Below are 8,712 nucleotides of genomic sequence, written 5' to 3' on the forward strand. Positions count from 1 at the left end.
ATATGTAAATCAATGGATGTGTAACTGATGTGATTCTGCAATCTGTATACGGGGTAAAAATGGGAGTTCATAACCCACTTGAATCAAAGTGTGAAATATGATATATCAAGAACTATGTAATGTTTTGAACAACCAACAATAAAAATTTTAAAAAAATTAAATTGAAGGAGAAAGACTGAATTTAGTTTTCTGAGTTAAAGAATGATGACTGTCCACTACCATTAATTTGCTTTTGTGCATTGCTTTGGAATTGTTTGAGTTTGAATTCAAAGTAAATAAGTTTTGGTTTTAAAAAAGGAGGGTTAGAATTGAAAATGTGTCCATTTTTCAATGTCAAAGATTGATGAAAAGGAAGTTTAAAATTTTATCAGCACAAACCCAAGGAGAAAAAGAGAAAGGATGCTTATGTGTACGGGTCTTTCTGTACCAATGAAAATGCTGTGGAACTAGGTAATGGTGACAGTGGTGCACCTCTGGGAACCATGGAATTGTACTTTTTAAAGGACAATTGTTACTGTATCTGAATAATGTTTTAATTTTAAAAATCAAACATTTATTAGTAATAAAAACTTAACACTATAGAAAATCAAATGAAATTGATTAGAAAATTCTTCTATTGATCTGTAAAAATAAAAACAAAAGTTTTAATTCTTAAAAAAAAGGCACAAATGCATTCATGATCCTAAGAGCAACGCATTAAGTTTAATTAGCTGTAGGTTTTTTCAGATGAATTTTTATCAAGTTGAGGAAATTCATCGCTATTTTTAACTTGCTCAGAGGTTTGCTTGTTTTCTGGTTGCTTAGCTTGTTGGTCTTTTAATGGTGAATGATTGCTGAATTCTGTCAGACATTTTAAGCATAGCTGCATAAGATCATGAGATTTTTTAAACCTGTTAATATATAACATTGTTTTATTTTCAAATATTTAAACAGGCTTTCTTTCATCCAATAAACCAAAACTGGCCATACTATAAAATTTCCTTTATCCATTTTTAATACAATTTGATAAAAATTTAATGGATTTTTATGTCTCAAACCCTGAAAGATATTGGTCTGTATTTTTCTGTGTACTGGTTGTGTCTGCTTTGTGTATAATGGTAATAATAACTTTACAAAAGAAGCTTGGGTGTGTTCCTCTTTGCTGATCTGAGGGGGTTTTCTAGAATTAGTTAAATCATGATAGGGGACTCCAGGGGAAAAAAAACTACACCTAGAAATTTACCTAGTGGTAAATTACAAATTCTATATTTTAATACTTAAGGTGTTCAAATTCAATCTATAATATTTCAAATAGAGTAAGTCGTGGTTATTTTGGTTCTTTAATATCTGTCTATTTTAATTCCCATACCTTTCATTCTGGGTTTGCTTTCTATATATTTCTAGGGAATTTCATCAATGTTAACACTATGGCATGAACTATGCAGCAAAATTTCAATAACGTACAAAATAATGCTCATAAACAGCTTCAACCCCATTTCCTGTCAGTTACTATTGTCACAGGTTTACATGCATATACATGGTGTGTTCAATAACAGTTTTAATAATTGGGGGTTTTGTTACATCAATGTCTTCAATTACATAGACAACAAATGTAGCACCAGCTTTTACAATTGTGATGAATTTGCCCTTACCAGAGATATTTCCGTCGTTAACCAGCTTGGAGTTCCTTCAGTTCAACCTGAAGGATTCCCTTTGTGCAGAGACCATCTAGTGGTGACCAGCTCCCTCCACTCTTGTTTATCTGGTCTATGGTTTGAAAGTGTGTGTCCTTCCAAAATTTCTGTTGAAACTTCAATCTCATTGCAATAGTATTGAGAAATGAGGTCTTCAGGAAATCGTTAGGCCATTGGGTTTCAAATTTTTGGATGGGCTGTATGCCCTTAGTATGCACAAGGCCCAGATCCAGTTCCCAGCACTATGCACGCATGTATGTGTACACACACACATACACACACACACACACTTACTAAGCTGGGCATGGACATTTATAATCCATGCTACTCACATGAGGCAGAAGGATCATAAGTATGAGGCCAGTCTGGGCAAGTTAGTGAGACTTTGCCTCAAAATTAAAAAGCTAGGGATGTAGGTCAGTGGTAGAGCACTTACCTAGCACCTGTGAGACCTGGGTTCAGTTGCCAGTATTACACACAAAACCATAAAGCAAGATTAAAGAAAGAAAGGAAGGAAGAGGCTTGATGAAATGAGTTTAATCCTTCTGTACATTCTACCATGTGAGGGCAGAAAAAGAAGTTATCCTGATCTCCTAGCACCTCCATCTTGGACTTGCCAGGCTCCAGAATAACAAGAAATCGATTTCTGTTGCTAGTAAATTACCCAGTCTAAGGTATTTTGTTACAAAAGCACAGAGAGACTGAGGCTTCTTGGAATGCCTCCATTTCTCCCACCTTCAGGAAGGACACTTTGGCTAGCCAGAAGACTCTTGGCTGACAGGTTTTGTCCATCACTTTGAATATATGAACCTATTGGATTTCGAGTTCCAGTTTGAGTGGTTAGTTGGGAGTTTTTTGTTTATTTTGTTTTTGGTACTGAGGACTGAACCCAGAGGCCCTCTACCACAAATATATCCCCAGCCCTTTCATTTTTTAGAAATATAAGTTGCTGAGGCTGGCCTTGAACTTGTAATTTATGATTCTCTAGATTGACCCCTGGAGTTGCTGGGGTTACAGGAATATTCCCCCCCACACCTGGCTTGGATTACAGAGTTTCTGATAAAAAATCTGATGGGATCTTATGGGAAATAATGATCAAATCTTCATTCCTCTAAGCCCCATAAATAATAGTATGTCCTACAGTGTCTTAATCCTGTTGTCACAGTATCACGATGTGAATGAAGTGCTATCATCCTTTTGACACCAATCTTCTGAACTGGGAGTAAAATGAATTGAATATACTGTGATCTTTAAAAGCTCAAAGTTTACAAATTTTCCAAACTTGAAATGAAAAGGCCACTGATGTGCATGTGTGTGTGCATGCAAACACACACACACACACACACATACACACTATTTAAGTGGAAAACATCCTGGAGGCCAAAAAAAGAGACCACCACCGTGGGTTAGGCCCAGTAGTAACTGGGCCATTTCTTGCTCTGACCTCACCAAGGAGCCAGTGTGAGGGAATTTCAAACACCACCTATATAAGGCCCTGGCACTTAAGCACAGAGAGCTCATGGTTGGTTGTTTCCTGTAGGACTCCCAGTTAGTTAGCTCATTTGGTGGTTTGGTTGTTGATTTTTTTTGTTTTGATTTTGGTTTTTAGGTTTGAGGGGGTTTTTGGGGGGGGGACTTGATTTTTTATTTTGGTATTATATGTTTTGGGTATTTTAGGGTATTTTTTTCCTTTTTCCTTCCTTTTTTCTTTTTAGCTAGCATCCATAGTTGGTGTTGCTCTTTACGATGTGTAGTAAGGGTAGTGAGTATAGTGGAGGGGATGACTGTGTGGCAAGGCCTCTCAGCCAGTTCCTCCTTTGAGGATACCTTCATGTGCCATTATAGGGTCCTGAAGGACACTGGGCAGGGATACTTTGCCCAAGTGAAACGGGATCACCATATGCTCACTGAGACAGAGGTGGACACAAAAGTCTTGCCAAAGGTAGAACAGAATTTCCCCTTTATTATATCTGAACCTTCTATAATGAAGGCTGTGGGACACCCAAATGTGATCAAACTATTTCATGTTATTGAAACCACTGAAAACATCTACCTTGTGATGGAGCATGCAAGTGGGAGACAGCTACTGCCCACATCCCAGAGGTCATTGGCATACAGGAGAAGGAATGTTCAGGCAGATCCCATATGCCGTTTGCTACTGCCACAAGAAGGGCATCGCTCACAGAGATCTGAAGCTGGAGAACATCCTAGTGGATGTTGGAGGAAACATCAAAATCGTTGACTTCGGACTGGACAACAGGTTCATGGCTGAGCAGAAGCTGGATGCAATCTGCGGCACTCTCCCGTACTGTGCCCTAGAACTCTACCAGTGGGAAGGATATGACAGCCCCACAATGGACATCTGGAGCCTGGGTGTTGTTCTGTTCTTCATGGTCATAGGGTGCCCCCCCCCCATTTAATGGGATCACCTTTTTGTAGCTGAAGGAGCAGATCCTGCATGCAAGGTACAGCATTCCCTCTCCTGCTTCCACTGAAGTGCAAAGCGTCATCAGTCAATTACTAACCATCCACCCCAGGAGGGGCCCACTGTAGACCAAAGCATGGGGCACCTGTGGCTGAGCCAGGGTGACAAGTATGCATGGATTCTTTCTAAGGAGTCATTCCCCAACCACCAGAACCCCGTAATAATGAAGATCATGTTTGTCAAGAGTTATGACCTGTACCATGCCTCGGTATCTTTGGTAAACAGAAAATTTGATGAGGCAATGGCTACATATCTGATGCAGCACCAGATAACACTGGAGGCAAGCTGCACATTCCAAGTTAAGCCTGCACATCTGATGGTGGGGCCTTACTCAGTCCCCACAAATCCTTCCACCTTTTCTCCCCACTCAAAGAGGAATGCCAGTGAACCTGCCCTTCACATCTTCCCCTCCTTGCCCTCTGAGCCTCTCAACTGGCTGAAGAGGACAAGCAATCAGGGCAGAAGGATGGCATAAGGGCCAGCCTGCCTGCCATTCTCACTTCAGCCTGCAGGTAAGAACCCCCACTCCCAGAATAGCCCCCAGCATGCCCCTGTAACCCCTCCCAACCAGCTTCTGGATGAGTAGCAGTGGGTGGGAGGCAGAGAGCAGCAAGTCATCCTGGGACAAATCATCAGAAGAAACTTCTGTCTCCACCTGGCAACCCCACGGTGGGCCTGCAGACTGTAACCCTGACTGCAGCCAGGGCTAGAAGGAGGTGACTAGGATTGCCACCCATATTCTGCTAATATGTTGCTGCATACCATGTTGCTGCATGATGGCCGGATTCAGAAACAAAGTGGCTTCAATGAAAGTGAACAGCTGAGACGCAGACAAAACCAAGTAGGTAGAGCAAGACAGCATTTTATTGTATACACGTTTTTTAAAAAAATTTTATGTGATTTTATTAATATCATTTTCAATTTTCAACTGAAAAATCACGGTATATGTTTATGGTATAAAGTAATATTTAGATAAATCTATACAGTGTGGAATGATTAACCCATGCTAATTAACATATCTATCATCTCAGAAAGACAGATCACCTCAGAAAGGCAGGAGGCAGGTGTCCAAACTTCTGAGGACTTCTCCACACAGATTCCAGTCATAAGGCATGTGGAGCCACCTGGAATTTTTTATGGGAGCCTCTCTACCCTTATCTGGGAGAGACACCAGGGACTGTTTTTTTCCCTTCCCTTCTCTTCTCTGTCCTTTCTCCCATATTTCTGGAATAACAGAGATGATTCTTAATGAAATTTCTCTTTCTCACAAATCTTAAAATAAAATTGAAGCTCCTGGGGGAAAATGGTCTGTTTGTCAAAGTAGTTGAAGTTACTTATAGGCTTCCTTTGTTATTCTTTAAAGGTTTGCAATGTCTGTAGTAGTTATCACCCATTTTATTTTTGATATGAGTAATCCATTTTGCTTTGCAACACACCAAGGATCCTTTTTAGAGACCCAAGAATTTGACTGGTATTGTCAGAGAATGAATGTATATTTTCAATCTCACTGATTTCTAGTCTTACATACTGTATGTCCAGTTTTACAATAGCTCTTTGTTTATTTTTCTTCTCATTTGCCAGGTTTTCTGTTTGTTCTGTGATGCTAGGGGTCAAACCAGGGGCCTCTGAATGCTAGGCAAGGGCTCTACCACTGAGCTACTCCCCCAGCCCTCCTTTCTAGGTTCTTGGAATAAGACCTTATTTATTTGCAATATTTTTTCATAGTTACTTTATGCATTTATGGCAATGAGGTTCATTCTCAGTGCTGCTTTATCCATGTTCCATGAAATTTCAATTGAATAATTATATGGCCCTGGCAGTGGGACAGTCATTTTTCTAAGAGCTATCCTTTTTGTTCCCATTTAGTCTGCATTTACTATGATAAGCCCAGGTAACAGGAAGGAACATTCACTGCTCACTCCATTGTTCCCCAAATGAGGATTTTGAACTGCTTCTTCATCACTGTTTTTAGTGGCTTCTAATCAGAAGGATACATTTTCTAAACCTTTATCTTCTCCTTCAATTTGCCATCTAGACACAGTGAATCTGTTTTCTAGTTCTGATGTATTTTGTATGTACACATTTACAAATAAATATATGTGTATATAAAATACAATGTAACAAAAATAAGGGTATATATTCATATAAATACATGCATTTTCTCATGCTGGAGACCATTAATGCTTTCCGTGTGAAGACACTTTTACACCTACCCAGGTATTGCCTCAGTTGAGTAATCAGTAGAGAAAATATGGCACCACCTATTAAAGCAGTATAAATGGGTCATGAAGCTTTTAGAATGCAGTTTTATAGGTCATGAATGAGCTATTTTATTTATTTGTTCTAGACATTGGGAAGGAATTAGTAATGATGGTGTTATGGTTTGGATCTAGGAATATCCCCCAAAAGCTCACGTGTTAAGCAATGCAGCAATGTTCATGGGTGAGAAGACTGGATTATGAGAGTTGTAACCTCATCAGTGGATTCACCCATTTGATGTGTTAATAATTTGAATGGACGACTGGGTGGTAATCATAGACAGGTGGGCATGGGTAGAGAAGTTACATCACTAGGGGCATGCTCCTAGGGATCATCTCTCTCTCTCTCTCTCTTCTCTTTCCTTCTCTTCTCTCTACTTCATGGCTGCTACGAGCTGATCAGTTTTCTTCTGCCATGCCCTTCCTACCATGATGTTCTGCCTCACCTCAGGCCCAGAGTAATGGAGTCAACTGACCATAAGCTGAGACCTCTGAAACCATGAACCAAAAATAAACTTTTGTTTATTAAGATGGTCTTGTCAGACATTTTTGTCATGAAAAGCTAATTACCACATAAGGATGTTTGTATCTGCTTTCATACCATGAAGAGTGCTTATTATAGTTTAAATATGACCTAAAAATTCATTTTAGGGCAAGTTGAATTCCTTTTTTAAGGATTTTTTTCTTTTTTTAGTTATATATGACAATAGGATGTATTTTGACAGAATATACATACATAGAGTATAACTTACTCTATTTAGGATCCCTTTTAATAGCTTGTGTTCATAAGCAGATGATAAGATACGTGGGAGCAGACAACCAATCAAACTTGGTCAGTGCTCGATTACTTCTCAACATCTGCTCCAAAGTTGAGAAGAAATGTAAATACTCTAGTGATGGCATTATAAGTATGACCCTGAGAAGTGCTGAAACTCTGTGTGCTACACACTCTGGGACACTGACAGATAAAAACTCAGAGACAACTTTATTATTAGCTTTGTTAATCACTCTCTGAAATTCTTGCATTGGGCAGGGGCACCAGATCCCCATTATGCCCCATCTCACTGTTGATTGCTGTTCACACAGAAAGCCTCCTCACACAATGAATACAAGCACATAGCAGAGAAAAGAAAGGCTAAAAGGATAAATATATGATTTGTGACAGTTACTTTAAAGTATAAAATTGTCTGTACTTTTCACTGCCTATTATTTTATCTTATAGGAAAGGCTTAGTGGATAAATATGGCTACATTTTAAATCTTAAATCCATTCCCTACTAAAATGTGTACATTCTGAAGGGGAAAATCCTATATAAGAAATAGGTGAATTCTAGATATGGAAGAGGGGTGGGAGAGCATGTGAGATGTTGTCTAACAGAAAAGCCCAGTAGAGACTTGGGACCCAGGGTTTTTATTAGACACTTGTTTTAGTCTATACTATGAATGTGGCTGCAATTTTTTAAGCCAACCTTAGAATTTTTGAGTAGAGGATGAGACTAGGACAGGTTAAAATGCCACAAAGCTTACTGATCTGAAATTCATTTTTCCTGGAATAAATGTTCCCTGTATTTGGGAAGCTTTGGTTAAATTTACAGAATTCAGAATTACCTGAGAGACATTGTGGAGGACAGAATTTGGGGCAGTCTTTATTCCTTCATGCCCCAATGTTATACCCTAAGCCATATACTTTTGAATACTGTTGAATCATAATCCATAACAGTTTATCCTTGAGAGTTTTATTATATGCCATTTGGCATATATTATATTGGAGTATTTCATGGGTTTTAGAACATCATTTATCTGAGCTTCAAAGCAAGTACTATGAGTGATGGGACTCAGGTACTTTTTAAAAATTGATCATCTATTGTTGCCTTTTATTGGCATCAGCAGAACACCAAGGCTCAGTTTCTCATGTCTTTCCTTCTCCTTATGCTGCCTCAATTTTCACTCAACATTTCCTTTCAAATTGAGTTGAATTTCCACTCAGCTAAAACAGGTATGGCATCCTTACTGGCTTCTCTATGAAAAGCCCCCTGATTCTGGGTTTCTGAAGGGAACAAGGATAGAGGAAATGTTGACTTGATTTTGTGGGTAAAATTATAGGCATGTTTCAATTTCTGTAAATAGTTTGCTCACCTTAGATTTATTTCAGGTTGTGTATTTGAGGATTGGTGGTGTCTTTGTCATTATGTACAGTGTTATGTGATTGTAAACATAACTATATGAGAGAGAGATTGAGTATTTTCTCAAGAGACATCTCCCACCTGTGAGAAAAACTGGCTCCAGTCAACTTCCTA

At 38.9% G+C, this 8,712-nt stretch overlaps 1 pseudogene; it reads left to right on the top strand.

Annotated features, from left to right (window-relative positions):
* Positions 1–3,453: 3,453 nt before the first annotated feature.
* LOC125611100 lies at positions 3,454–4,633 on the top strand (annotated as a pseudogene).
* The last annotated feature ends 4,079 nt before the right edge of the window (positions 4,634–8,712 follow it).

This window comes from Marmota marmota, unplaced genomic scaffold, assembly GCF_001458135.2.
Source record: "Marmota marmota marmota unplaced genomic scaffold, marMar, whole genome shotgun sequence".
NCBI classification, from domain to species: Eukaryota; Metazoa; Chordata; class Mammalia; order Rodentia; family Sciuridae; genus Marmota; species Marmota marmota.